The sequence below is a fragment of the Canis aureus genome, chromosome 20 (assembly GCF_053574225.1).
Source record: "Canis aureus isolate CA01 chromosome 20, VMU_Caureus_v.1.0, whole genome shotgun sequence".
Taxonomy (NCBI): domain Eukaryota; kingdom Metazoa; phylum Chordata; class Mammalia; order Carnivora; family Canidae; genus Canis; species Canis aureus.
The window spans coordinates 13672142-13688443 of record NC_135630.1 but is presented as its reverse complement, the minus strand read 5'-3'; positions in this window follow the sequence as shown (position 1 = coordinate 13688443).

The window sequence follows — 16302 nt, the reverse complement described above, 5'->3', positions numbered from 1 at the left end:
AAAGATATGCCTTCTATAAATGTAAAATTCATAAGCATAAGAACAATTTAGCAAAATGATTTTGGAGAGATCATTTTACCATTATTCATCTGTAAATTAGGAAGTTACCTGATCTCTAAGGACCCTTTCAAAGTTAGATACGATGATTAATATTACAATATTGTCTTCACTGATATGAGTCCTAACGTTACATTTACCTTATTAATATGCTTAATAAACTGTTTCACACATAGACAATAAAATATTAACTCTCGATTTAGTTCAAGCTGGTTTAATTAAAGGAAATAATGAAAACATTTCTATAAAATGCCAGGTAAAAAGTGGACGCACAGTGCACATTGAAGTGTAGGCATTTCTATGCTTTTTTATTTGGAAAAAGGTGCAAAGGTAAGATCATTAGTTTGATCGAACGCCTTCTGTTTGCCAAGCATTTCTCTACATTATTTTGTTATGACAGTCTTCTTCAGTAGATAGCACCTACATTTTCAGGGATGAGGAAACAAAACCTCTAATTAATTAATAATATACTCAAGGTGATTTAGTTTTTAAATAACATAGTCTGGATTCAAGTATCTCTTTATTAAAACTTCATAATTTGATACATTCTTATGGATTCTTAAAGTCTGGATATTCAATTAATAAGATTTGTTGCTTAATCTTTTATTTTAAATATTCCTAACATTAAATATTAAATGCTTTCCATCTAAATATAGCCTTTAATGCTTTCTAAATTTCATATAGACCCAAATGCATTTTATTATACCCACTTTTGAAATTATAAAAGAAGAGATGTGACTCAGAGATTTATTCTATTAATACTCAAGAGACCAATTTAGCTGTTTGGAATAATAAAATAAAGGCCATATTCATATATACTTCCAGAATTTAAGAAACAAATGAGAATTAATTTACCTTTCGTTGGAAAAACAGGGAAGTGTGGGTGCCTGGGTGGCTCAGTCTGTTAAGTGAAAGACTCTTGATTTCAACTCCAGTCATGATCTCAGGGTCGTGCTATTGAGCCTTAGGTGGGGCTCAGAGCTGGGCATGGAGCCTGCTTAAGACTATATCTCTCCCTCTCTTTCCACCTCTCCCCCCTCAAAAGAAAGAAAAAGAAGAACAGGAAAAAGAAAAACAGAGAAGTGATGTTATCCCTCTTCATATTTTCTTATATCTCTAATTTGTGAGACACAGGAAGAAGTACAGAATCACACTCAGGACAACAGATACAGCCCTAGTCTCATGACTGTGATATCACGTTATGGTTATGACAAAAATGAACTCTCCTTTACATAAGTAAAAATGTAAATGAAATATTAAATAAATAAATAAGTAAAAATTATGTGGCAGAAGTCAAAACAAGACTAGTGATACCTCTAATTTTGCATTATATTGTATCATTATTATTATTTTTAAAAATATTTATTTATTTATTCATGAGATATGCAGAGAGATAGAGAGAAAGAGAGGCAGAAACATAGGCAGAGGGAGAAGCAGGCTCCATGCAGGGAGCTCCACGTGAAACTCGATCCCAGGTCCCCAGGATCACGCCCTGGGCCGAAGGCAGATGCTCAACCGCTGAGCCACGCGGCCGTCCCATGTTTCATTATTTTAAGAAAGTTGAAAACCTTCTTCTACCTTGAGGAGGAAATGGTAAGAATAAGGAAGACTTATTGTAGTATAATTGTTTCCTTTTTAAACAACTAAATAAAAGTCAACCAAAAATTAAGAATAGTAATTAAAATGCAGTATTAGCAATAAATTTCCAGCATTAAAACCATCCACTGTCCTTTATTCCAAGGACATATTCTTGAGAAGAAGGGAGAAGTGAAGATTGCAAGCCATTTACTTTATATAGAATCGAGTATTTGTAAAAGTCACTAGAGATATGGATTCTTAAAATCTTTATTTCAGTACAAACTACATGACCCCCTGGGTAATATTTTTTTTCTTAAACATGAGTCAGAAAGGTGATTTTTTAATACTTTTGTTTATACAGAACCTGTTCATCAAAAGCATATGTAATAAACCCATAAAACAGAAAGAAATAGGCTCTGAATTTCCCAGTACTGGTGTTTTCTTAAATATATTTCTTATTTTGATTTTTGTATTATATTAATTAATCACATTCATCCAATCTTTTTTACTAGAATTGAACAACCTTGTGGCAGGAACTGTGTCTTATTCATTTATGCTCCACAGAATTTTCTATGTCCAGAATATGATATGCATGGGATAAACATTTTCTCACTTGAAAATGGATTGATTCCAGCATTATTACTCAGTTCTATTAAGGCCACAAGTTATAATCAACATATATTTTTTTTAAAAATCCAGTTTATTATATTTTTTAATTTGCTTTGAAAATCCACATTTGTTGTACATGTAATTTGTTTTCATCCAGTCATTTCAAAATTCATATTGAGAAAAAGAAATGTAAGACATAGTTAATAGTTAGCAATACTCAAATGAAAGCTGTGTTTTAAATTTACATTTAAAATTAAATATAATTTTGGTTGTAAAAAGTGTATGTTGTATCATAAGAGTCAGCAAACTTTTCCTGTAAAGGATCAGATAGTAAATATTTGTAAGTTTGCAAGCCACACATCCTTTGTAGTAGCTACTCAATTCTGTGGTTGTACCATGGAAGCAACCAAAGAAAATATAAATGAAGGTGGCTGTGTTCCAGTAAATCTTTATTTACGGGCACTGAAATTTATATTTCATATAATTTTTACATATCATGAAGTAGTATTCTTCTTTCCATTTTTTAAAAATATGTGTGAAAGCAATAGTTTTCAAGACATATGATAATAGGCAGCCAGCAGGATTTGACCTAAGGGCCACAGATATAATCCCCGTTGTATCAGCAAATGTCATTCATTTTTTTAGTCACAGCCACATTTGCAACCAAAGATACCTGTAATTCTCCTGCCTAATTTTCAATTATGAAAGACAAATACCTTATTCTTATTTTATTTTTTAACACAGCATGAAAGCCAAGATTGAATAAAATTGAATTACATGAAAAATTTTAGTACACTAAAAAATACACTAAATTATGCTAAATATACATATAAATAAATGGAATTATACATCTGACATTAGCATGCAAACATATGTGCACATATATCAATGCAATCTTGGTGGACTAAAATTGGGATGCATAGTATTTTTAATTGAATTTGATCCAAAATTCATCTTCCAACCCATAAAATGAACTTTACAAAAGGATTTTTTATTTTAGTCTAGTTCAATTGGGATGAAATTAAAAAAAAAACAAAAACCTGCAAACATTAGTTATCACATTATAACAGGATGCACTGATATTCCACTTCTCAAAGATATTATTTATTTCAGCCTATTAAAATAAAAAGGCACAATAATTATTTTTTATGCACAGAAGGAATTGAGAATTTTAGTGTACATTCTTTTCTTAAATTTTCTCCTTCTTTTATTTATGTTTGACACTTGCAAAGCCTCTGGTCAAATTTAATAAAAATTACAATGTAACAATTTAAGCTAAACAAAACTGAATACTTAGGTCAATTATTACTTGCATTAGTCTGGCATCTGACCACTTTAAGAATAAGAATGAAGAGTCTACAATTAATCCTGATAAATATATTTAGCAATTTCCTTCAAGAATATATAAACTGAGGCATTAGACAAATTTGACCTTTTGTCTTGTGGGATCTTCATTATGAATGGCTTGTGATTTTAATCACGATTCCCAGTTATGAACTTTGATGTTCATTGACTCTTTTTTTATTTTTTTCTGGGGTTAATTTTCTGGGCTGCGTCATTTGTTCTGCACTACACATTTAACTGATTTAATTCTGATTTATCTCTGACCTTTTATTTTTTTCTTCTTCTTGATTTAGGGATGGTGTTTTCACTCTATCCATAAAAACAGATCATTTTGATACAGTTTTGGACAAATATAAAGGCAGAAAGAACATTTTCACATGTCTGTTTAAATATGTTTTAATTGCCTAATAACGTATTCAACAGAACTCTCTGGCCCACTTCAAAGCCATTTTGAAATTTACCCAGACACTTTCCTATTTAAAAGGAATGAACCAAAGTTGAGAAATAAATAATTTACTCATGGCAGGCAAACAGTTCAGCGGATTGAGGTATACTTAAATCAAGGTATTTTACGCAACCCTAAGCAAAAACACAGAAACACCTAACTGATGACTACTAAAGTTTCTAGTATTTTCCACATGGAAATATTAAATGAGAAAAGCAAAAAAAACAAAAACAAAAACAAAAACAAAGCATATTTTCTAAAAATTCCATTTAATTAAACACAAATTACAATCTTTATATATTACATAAAAAATGTGATTTTTTCCACAAAAATTATTGGTAGTTGGTGGAGAATTATCGTAGTTGGGGCTTAAATTGGAGACTTTGGTTGTCAAGTAGAAACAACCATGACAAGCAGGAGGGAAAAATCAAAGACATGAGGATTATGAATTGTAGAGAAAAAATTAGAGAAATGACAGGTGAATCCAGGAAATATACAAATAATAGGAAGAGAAAAAGAAATGAATGTGAGAGAATAATTTTTCCAACAAAAGGAAAATAACATCCCTAAGATAAATAAAGATCTAAATATGCAAATGATGACCTTATGCTGGGTAGAATTGATGACACAACAGCACAAACTTTGAGAAATTCAAAAATTAAAAGACATTTGTAAAGGCTCTCACTTAGAATAAAATAAACTACCTCACAAGTAAATTTCGTATCTTTTCACCAACACTGGAACCCAAAGATGGCTAATAATATTTACTGAAAAGAGCTGCCCCACAGAATCCTCCATGCAACAATGATATAATTCATTTAACAAAGTGAAAGGACTTCACTTGTATACACAAAGAAAATATACCACTCACTCTATCTGAGAAAAATACTTGAAGAAGAATCTAGCAAACAATAAACAATAAAAGAACCAAAAGAACACCTCCAAAAAGGGAAAGTGCAGAGAAGAGAAATCAATGTAAAGTTATTTACTCAGTTTACAATAATCCTTTTTCTTTAAAAAAGCTGTTGGAGCGGACAAGAATGATTCTATCCAATTAATTCTACTTGAATTTGCCTGAACACCAGAAATTGACCAAAAAGTGACCATGTGACAAATGGTTTAATCTCTGAAATCTTGATAGTCATTCTTGCCATAGAAATTTGGAATTGAAATTCAGAAAAGCAAATAAATTATTGTCAATACCAGTGAAGGGGTGTGAACTGGGAGCTTTGCAGTGACCATCTGCCCCCCGAAGCACTAAAGTCCCGAGAAGTAAAGGGGAAAAGGGAGGGAAATAAAACAGACACAAATGAAAAATGGCATTCCAAGTTCCTATTTGTTCAGATTTTACTTGGATTCCATTGACCATTTAAATTCACTTCTTAAAGAGATAGCTTTTGCTTAAGGAACACCAAAATGGATATTTATCATTTGCCTTGGATTAAAACTAGTGTGTAGCCCATATTCTGTGATAAATATGCTCAACCAGGTAGAGATTTAAGTATTCAGAATATGTATATGATCAGTGAATTATCTGTGTCCTCAGTAAAGGTCTGTAGTATCAGAGTGGAATATTGTAGTAAGAAGCAAAAATACAATAATGCAGGATATAATGGACATATTTTGGGAAACTAAAGAAGAAAGGGGACTCATTCAGTTAAAGGGATTATTACGAAAGACTCCTGAGCTGAGATGACACTTGAACTGCATGTTTGAGCATAAGAGGCATTTAACCAAGTACAGAATATGGGAGAAAGTCATGCTAGACAGCAGAAACTCCTATTAAGGCCCAGAGGAGTATGAGAGAAGGTCATTCTCAAGCATCTATAAATAATCAAAAAGTGTTGGGAGAAGAGGGAGGCATAATGGAAAAAGGAATATAAATAAGACAGGCAACAAATTATACTCAACCTTTACCTGAGTGTGACGGGAAGTCACAGAATGATTTAAAGCTGGGTGGAATGATAAATTTTAAATTTTAGAGGAACCCTCTGGAAGCACTTCGGAGGATATGGAGTGGCCAAGAAAGCAAGTGAGGAGAGATGTGGAAGCTATTTGAAACTTCTAATAGAAATAGGGTAAATAGCTGATCAAAGCAGAAGAAAATGGTGACCGGCAGGAGAGGATGGACTCAGGAGATAACCAGGAATGGTTTTCCACAAGCATGGGACGGCCTCAGAGACACTTTTAGGTAGCAGCTAGACAGGAGCAATGCGAGGAATGCCCTGAGGCAGAGCCCCAAGTCCTTGGAGGGGGTGAGCAGGAAGCAGGAACCTTGGTAAAAAAGAGCCACACGTTATAACCCTGGGGGCTCAACATCCTGATTTTGTGGCTTCTGAGATCTTGGGGCTGACATATATCAAGAATGGATGGACGGCCACAAGTGTAGAGCATAGTTTCCCCTCTTCCACCTCTGACCAAGGGTAGCCCCTAGACTCATTATAATATATTTGCTGTCCACCACAGCTCCTTCCAGCCCAGAGAGACCCAATAATATCCAAGTCCAAAACAACCTAGGGGCAGGTTCTACCTCACAGAACCTGACGGGTTTCCCACCTTGGGAGTGTGCTTTCACTTTAATAACCTTTTTACTTCTTGTTGCTCTCCTAATTGGAGTGCAGATCCCCCAGGTAAATTTGTGGTGGGGCATCCAAGGACCAAGACCTCCATTCACACAAAACAGACTCCCTCTCTCACCTCTAACACTTATCACAGGGGTAGAAACATGAAACTCATTTATGTTGCTTGTATACGAACAAATTAGATAGGGTATGTAAGAGCACCTTGCAAAATTAAAATATATATATATATATATATATCTTTGGTATTAGTCTTATTAAGTGCAGATTTCTCATTGGAAACTGAACGGTCCTTTCAGTCACTCTTATTTTAGCTCATCTCTTTTATATAGAGAACAGATCACGCCATACTTGTCTTATTGCTCTCTCCCTGAGTATTTCTCATTTCTACCTTCCCTTCCACTCTGACATCTCTCTCTCTCTCTCTCTCTCTCTTTTTTTTTTTTTTTTACATTTTCTCTTCCTTAACTTCTCTCTTCAGGGAGCACTTTTTCAGAATGTTGGTACAAGCTAGGAAGCAGGATTAAAATTGAGCTCAAATGTATTCATATATTCTCTATTGAGCACTTGTAATGGCTTATGCACTGTGGTAATGAGGCAAATGGTCTCTGTCCTCACTAAGGGTTTTTTTTTTATTTAACAATTTTTATTTTATTTTATTTTATTTTATTTTATTTTATTTTATTTTATTTTATTTTAAATTTTTCATGAGAGACACACAGAGGCAGAGACATAGGCAGAGGGAGAAGCGGGCTCCCTGGACCCTGGGATCAGGTCCTGAGCCAAAGACAGACGTTCCAACCAGAGCCACCCATTACGTTTATAGTCTAGCAGGTAAGATAGTCAAGTGAAGTGTTGGCGAGGGAAGTCGTGTGTAGGAGTAGTTTTGAATTTCTATGGAACCATGGACTAGAAGCTATACAGCTAGGAATGTCAGTCTTCAGAGAAATAATGTTTTGGAAGAGAACTGTTAGTATATGAGGAAGGAGTATTTAGGTACCATGCAGAGTCAGGGGGTAAGATTTATTCCAGAAAATAAGAAGGACGTCTTGAATGTCCTGATGCAGAAGATAACATGATAACTCCCATGATAATAAAGTTCAGTTCAGAAAAACAGATGGTGAAGAGAGAAATACTGAGAGAGTCAAGGATGTCAAATTAGTATTTTGTTTACTACATAAAGAGCGCTGCCTTAAGAATCACCTAACGATACCTAGATGCACCTTAAAGCAAAGTCCATTTAAGAAAGAACATCTAAATCAGAGTATTTATGATTATTATCACATCTGGGGATATAGGGAATATGAAAGTGACTTAAAAGGGAAGGAGAAAAGTGATATTTTATAAAACTAAGTAAATATTATTTCTATAAAAGATCATTCTCGGATTAGTTTTTTAAGACTATGTGCTGACTGAAAAACCAATTAAATGGCTTGGAATTGTTTGCATAGGGAAAGGAACAAACTTGAAACATAGACATAACTGTAGTCTAATGTATTGTCATAAAATATTCCAAGGTAATGTTATTATCTCCTTATATACACAGCCCCCCCCCCCGCCCCTCAGCAATAAAGGCAGAAAGAACAATTGACAGGCAGCAGCTGCATCAAGGACTGCAAAGTCAGAACCCCTCATCGCCACGTGGCATGACCTCCATTATCAGCAGACCTGTCACTCACACCCACTTGAGAAGTTTCCAGGTAGCATTCAAAGAGGTTGACGATTATGGAGCCAAGTGGAGGAGTCACGTTACATCTAAGTAAATTGCCTATCAGCCTACAGCAGTAGAAACTTCTCGGGAAATGATGCCAAGGTCAAACAAAAAGTAATAAAAAGCCCACTGACCAACAATGATATAAGACACAGTATCCATTTTAAGGGATAGCTCTGATGTTTTTCAAGGACTCAAAAATGTATTTGAAAATCCACAAATTCCCCTTTTCAGAAATAAAGGCAATTGGAATCACGAAAATCCATGTTCCTGTGAGAGAAAAGCCTCCGCTGTTAACCAATTGAAATTAAAAATTGTGTATCCCCACCTATTTAATTAATTACTTCCTTCATTTATGCTTTCCATCTTTTGCTCATTCTTCATTTTTATCAGTATTCCTAATAAAAGAACTTTGTTTTGTTTTGTTTAATTCGAACTACTAGTTAGTATCAGTGTTTGGTAAGAAGGAAATAATACCATGCTGCCAATGGCTGCAAGGAAATGTAAAACAACTTTAAGATGTATGCATTTATTTTAGAATTAGGAGACTCCTATTTTATTGTTATTTTTAAACCATTCAATCAGATTTCAAAATTTTTCTCAATCTTCTTTTTTTTTAATTTTTATTTATTTATGATAGTCACAGAGAGAGAGAGAGAGAGAGAGGCAGAGACACAGGCAGAGGGAGAAGCAGGCTCCATGCACCGGGAGCCCGACGTGGGACTCGATCCCGGGTGTCCAGGATCGAGCCCTGGGCCAAAGGCAGGCGCCAAACCGCTGCGCCACCCAGGGATCCCAATTTTTCTCAATCTTCTATGCATCCATTAGTTCCTTCATTTGTTACAAACTTAATTGACAATAGTACTCTTAACATATGAATACAACAATTAAATGTAGGCATCCACAATATCTATACGTTTTGTACTTTTTTCCCTTGTTACTATAACTATATTTCTATGATCTTTAGGCTGTACTCTTGTCCGTTCTTCCTTCCTTCTCTGTCATCTTTCCTTTTCTTTTGTAAGTTTTGCACCGTCATTCTAATGCATTGAGGTGGAGGGAGTATCTTGTGCGCCACCAAGCAATTCTCTAGCATCAGCTGGGTGTCCTACAATTCCGCTCAATTCTGATGCTACCTGCTACCCAGACAGTGTCACATTCAACAGATTAAGCACTTGGTCCCACAAGACTGCCCTCTACTTCAGATGCCAGGTTGTCACCTGTGCTTCTGAGCAAATGGCTAAAATCAGAGATTACCACGGCCTCTTGCTTGGGATTGATTAATATGCTAGAACAGCTCACAAGACTCAGGAAACCAGTTTACTCTCTAGATTACTGGTTTATTAAGAAGGATATTAAAGGATAGGAAACAATAGCTAGATGGGGAGATAGATGTGGTGAGGTACTGAGTGAAGGAACTTCTGTCTCTGTGGAGTTTGGGCCCAGCATGGAGGCACATGGAATCATCTGGTTCACAAAACTCTAAGCTCTCCAAAGCCCATCGTTTTAAGTTTTAACAGAGGCTTTGTTATGTAGGCACAAGTGATTAAATCATTGGCCATTGGTGGTCAATTGAGTTTCCAGGTCCCTTCCTTCCCTGGAGATCAAGGGGTGGGATTGAAAATTCTAATCTTGGGATCCCTGGGTGGCACAGCGGTTTGGCTCCTGCCTTTGGCCCAGGGCGCGATCCTGGAGACCCGGGATCGAATCCCACATTGGGCTCCTGGTGCATGGAGCCTGCTTCTCCCTCTGCCTGTGTCTCTGCCTCTCTCTCTCTCTCTGTAACTATCATAAATAAATAAAAATTAAAAAAAAAAAAAAAAAAAAGAAAATTCTAATCTTTTCATCATCTTGTTGATTCCCCTGGCAACCAGCCCTCATTCTTAGGTATCTTCCAAAAGTCACCTCATTAACATAGCAAGTGTGGTTGAAGAGCATTTGTTATGCATATTAAGAGGCCTTTATCACTCAACAAATTCAAAGAGTTTCAGGAACTCTGTGCCAGAAATGGAAATGAACACCAAATATGTGTTTCTTATTTTGAATCACAATATCACACTTCCCTTCCTTTCTTCTATGTTTTTTTCTTTCAATAATAATGTCTAAAACAATATAGCCATTTGTAATTTTTCCAACATGGCCACAATATCTTCTCTCCTGAAATATGTGATCTTGATATTCCTGCCCTTCTATGAGGGGTCCTATGTTCTCTTCCTATATCTCAATAGGCCACTGAACATGAAGGAAGTGACTTCTGAAACTAAGTAACTGAGAAGAAAAAAAAAATGTCTCTGTCTTCCTTTGGAGCACTGAGTGTGAGTCCCTTGAGACAACATTGCCTTGAAGAACCACAATTGCTCCTGCAGGGAGACCAGATGGAAAACCCCCAATGCTACATGGATTGAGAATAACACCCAGATAGCCCCCCATCTCCCAGCTCACAGATTTCTATCCGTAGCAGCCATCTGGCTACAACCTTCTGAGAGATCCTGAGCCAGATCTGCTCAGACAAGTCCTTTTTGATATCCTGATCACAGAAATCATGAGTTAATGATATAGCTATTGCTTTAAGGTACTAAATTCATGGCCATACGCTATGTAGCTATAGAGAAGCAGAGGAAATGCCGAGTTTATTTTAATGTCCATAGATGCTAAGGTCACAAAAACGAGTGGACTCTTCTTACAACTTTTTCAGCCTAGTTGGTAGAAAATAATTATAATGCATAAAAAGGACAATACAGTGCAAACAGTACAACAGAGTTAAACCTATTATGTTTTGGGAAGCCCATGCAGACTTGTTGGGAGAGACAACGGGCCCTGAGCATCTCTGAACTTTCTTGTTGACTATGCCAGGAATGCATTTTCCAGGATTTTGTTCTCAGCACAAACAACGTAATAAGTATCCTGCTTACTCTGCCATGAGTAATAAAGTTCTCTGTCTCTGAACCAGGAGCGTTGTGCTTTCTGCTAAGTTTGTAAGTAGGTTAAGGAACAATTTAGCAGTAGTCACATTTGGACTTTTATAGCTTCTCAGGTCTATATGGATAACACACTCTGTTCTCATGGTTGTATAGGCTGCCTATTTTTGACTAATGAGAAATTAAAACTAACTGCTTTACTCTATAATTTTTGGAATATTTTTAATGATAGGGTAAGATCATGATTGAAATTCATGACAGCCTATGACAATAGTCAAATCCCTGGATAAAAATTTGTTTATCTTGTTTGATCAAGAGTTTCAAATAGGTAAAAAAAATCAATTTTCCCTTATTGTTGATATTTCATTTTTAATTTTTCCTCTATTGTTAATATTTTAAAATTTGGCTTATCTGTAACTGGATTCCACCTGTTGGTGTGAGAATTCACAAAGGGCCTTCTCTTTGTTCCTCATTTCTTTTTTTAAGATGTTATTATTTATTTGATGGAGAGGGAGAAAGAGCACAAGCAGACAGGCAGAGGCAGGCAGAGGGAGAGGGAGAAGCAGGATCCCCACTGAGTGGGGAGCCCAATGCGGGGCTCCATCCCAGGACCCTGGGACCATGACCTAAGCCCAAGACAGACACTTAACCAACTTCCCCATGTTCTTTATTTCCTAGATTTCTACCTTTCATTTCATTCCCTCATTTGTTTCAATGGCCTGACAACTTCTCAGTTAGTAATTGGCAATTATCATCTGGTTTTATAAAAATGTGATCGTCACTTGTGTGTCATACATAATATGATTCATCAACCGAAATGTAGACTGGGACAGAGTGGTTAAAGACAATTTTACCAAGTAAATTACTTATGTCTTAAGAACAATATGAACATAGTTTCTTGTTTTACAGCATCCATTTTTTTTAAAGTTTTATTTATTTTTATTTATTTATTTTTATTTATGATAGTCACACACAGAGAGAGAGAGAGAGAGAGAGAGTGGCAGAGACACAGGCAGAGGGAGAAGCAGGATCCATGCACCGGGAGTCCGACGTGGGACTCGATTCCGGGTCTCCAGGATCGCGCCCTGGGCCAAAGGCAGGCGCCAAACCGCTCCGCCACCCAGGGATCCCAGCATCCATTTTTCTAAAATGGTGCAAGTTCTTCCTAATTAAGGTACTAGATATAAATACAATCATTGTTATCAATGATGAATCTTGAGATTATTAATCGATATAATTGCACTATTTTTTCTTTGAAGTATACGCTTGGATTTTCAAATATTTTGTTTTGAAATTTGACATATGTATCTTAAACAAGTATTGTTATATATAGTCACATGCAAGATGTTAAAGTATTCTAAAACAGGAGAAGAACTGAGTGATTTTATAGTGCCATACTGTATTTTACAAATTAAACATAAGTGACACTAACAACACACACACACCTACGTGATACTGATTCATTTCTCAATATCATGCAATAAGTTAAGGAGCTACCTTTAAAACATAAGTTTCCTAAATACAAGCTAATATAATTTTAAATAATTCTTAGTAGAAATAGATATTTTTATGTGGGCTTTTCATGTCTAAGTATAAGGAAGAAAAGTGCACAAATTTTACATTTACAGATCAATGGATTTTACTTCGCAACATTCAGTATCACCCAAATCACTGTGTCAGATATTACCAAATACCCAGAAACTACCGATGTGCCCTCTCCCTCTCATTATGCTCCCTAAAATATATATACTACTCACTTCTTCATGAGAGAATAGTTTGCTTTTTATATATTTTAAAATATCATGTAAATTATGTCACATGGAAAGTACTCTGAGTCTCTATTTAACATTCATTATATTTGGGAGATACATGTCCCTAGTTTTGTAACAGTGTTTTGTAAATGTTTATTGCTGCACACACTTTTAAATCTATTCTAACCTTGGGGCACCTGGATGGCAAGGTGGTTGAGAGCCTGCCTTTCACTCAGGTCGTGATCCCAGGGTCCTGGGGTCAAGTCCTGCATCCGGCTCCCCAGTAGGGAGCCTGCTTCTCCCTTTCTCCATGTCTTTGCCTCTCTCTGTGTGTCTCTCATGAATAAAGAAATTTTTTTAAAAAATAAAATAAATAATAGAAATCTATTCTAACCTTGATGGACGTTTAACCAGTCCTAGCACAGATGGCAATCATTTGAATATTGGATTTTTGGAATAGTGCTCTAGACATTCTTTTATATTGTCCTAGGGTATGTGTGCACATACACACACACACACACACACACACACACACACTTGGTATTATATCCTGAAGTAAGATTTCTACATCATGTGGTTTACATAAGCTCATAATCAATACTGATGGCCAGTTTTCCAAATTAATATTACCAATCATCAATTTATACTCTCAGCAGCATTATATGAGAAATCCACTCTCTAATATCCTTGCCAATACTTGTTATTCCTTTTCTGTTCCCATATTATTCTCTCTCTGTCTCCACTGCCCTCTTTCTTTCCTTCATTTTAGCCATTCTAATGAGCTGTAGTGGTATCTCACTGTGGCTTTCGTTGGAATTCGTTAGCATTATCAGTTATTTTTAATATTCTTTTTAATATCACATGTATTTAAAAACTTCAAAAACATTATTGTTAACATTATAAACATTTGGTATTTATTTGGATTTATTTTAACTTTTATCTTGTTTCTCGTTGTTTCCTTTTCTGGTATGTCCATCAGAGATCAATCACTTTATTTACGTTGTCTAAAAAAGACAATTCTTTAATGCAGGGCTACTGGCAGGAAATTTTCTTATTATTGTCTGAAAAAAATGTATATATTTTTAAAGATTTTATTTATTCATGAGAGACATAGAGAGAGAGGCAGAGACACAAGCAGAGGGAGAAGCAGACTCCTTGCAGGGAGCCCTATGTGGGACTCTATCCTGTACTCCAAGATCACACCTTGGACCGAAGGCAGGCACTCAACCGCTGAGCCACCCAGGCATCCCGGTCTGACAATATTTGTATTATAACTTTATTTTTCAAGGATGCTGCTATTGGTTATAAGCTTTATGTTGGTAGTTATTTTCTTTCAGAATTTAAAACATATCACTACATTATTTTCTTTCCTCTATCATTTCTATTATAAAGTCAGCTCTCAGTTTACTTTTCGCTTCTTTAAAAGTCATGTATCCTTTTTATTTCATTTCATTTGCACTGCACTGGATATTTCTTCTCATTTTTGCTCTCCAATCGTTTTACTATGATGTGTTTAAATATGGTTTCTTTGTATTCATTCTTTCCGTAATCTGTTTGGCTTCATGACTTCGAGGCTTGATGCATTTTATCATTTTTATACTTTTATTTTTCAAATTATGTCTCTATCCTTCTGAAACCCCACGTATACTTATTTTGAACTTTTCATCATTTCTGATGTTTCATATAGTTTTTTGTGCTTTATTCCAATTCTTTTCTCTGTCTTATTCTGCATATTTTCTACAACTCCACCTTCTAGTTTATTAATCCTGTTCTACTAGTTTAATCTGTTATTAAGCTCATTTATTAAGTTCCTATTTTTTTGACATTTATTTATTAATTTGAGAGTGAGTGAGAGAGAGAGAAAGAGAGGAGGGAGGCAGAGGGAATCTTTAAGCAGACTCCCTGCTGAGCATGGAACTTGACAGGTGCTGGGACTCAGTCCCACAAGCCATGAGATCATGATCTGAGCCAAAACCAAGTCAGACTGACTAAGCTACCCAGTTGCCCCTAAGTTCTTAACTTTAATAATTGTATTTCAGCAATTTCTAGAATTCTAGATGACAATTCTTTATAAAACCTCAGTTTTCCCAGATATTCTCAATTTTGTCATCGGTTTTCTTGAAATTACAAAGTAATCAATATGTACTTTCTATTAATTAATTTGTAACCTGTATCTGATAACTAATATCTGGATCACCTGTGAGTCTGTTTATATTTTCTGATTTTTACTGTTTAATTTTTATTTTCAGTTCATGTCTTTTGCCGCGTTTTGCAATTTTTCTTGAATGCCAGACATTTTAATGATAAATTGTAGAGACCCTGATGATTTTACCTTTCTCCATAAAATATATATATGTATATGTATATATATTATGTTTTTATAGACAGAGTAATGGTAGATCATATTGATGCAAAAAGAGATGAGATAGTTTAAAGCTAAATTTAAAGCTTTATAAATATCAGCCAATTTATAGTTACGAAGTTTTTCCTAGGACACATTTTCTCCTGGGTCTCATTTAAATATCTGGGTTGTTTCCAGTACCCATACTCCAGAGTAGGCCCTATACCTCCTTTTGTATATTTATTTTCCCTAGCTCATTTACATTTCTTTTTAAAGACATCTTATTTTAATATATATTGTTAATCTATTAACATTAAACTGCATGGCCTATAGCACTTTCACTCATGTCCAAACAAAGCCTATCCAACACATATTTTTCTCTATAATGCATATGATAGCCATCTTTGAACTTAAGAACACTGGACAGCCCCTCAATACCATTTTAAATAGCAAAATTACTAATAAGCACAAAAAAATAATAATAATGTGGCATTAAATAGACACAAAAAGAACACTTGATTACAGCATGAGAGTTGAAACTGTAAGGCAGGGCATTGTATTGGTTGTCCTCAGCTAGAAATATGCCAGTCAGGCCCCTCAGGTTTTGCTGCACTGTACCTGTCCACAAATGTCCATAAAAATGCCACAAGTATTGATTTGAGAATTACAGTTAAATTTTAGTAAGCAAATTCACAAAGGTAGAACCCAGGAATAATGAAAATAGACTATATAAATGTTTATCATATATTTAAATATAAAAAAGGCCCACAGGGCAAAGAGAAAGAAAATTCTTATTAATGTCATTTGACTTATGGAAAAATCCTGACCAACACTTTGTTAAATCTTGAATTTAACTGAGAGTTAAAATACCAATATTCTAAAATGCCTGAGAAAGATGATAGGTAGGAAATCTCATATGTGAGCATACTTAATATTTGATAGTTCTGTAAAAATAAAAACAACCATAAT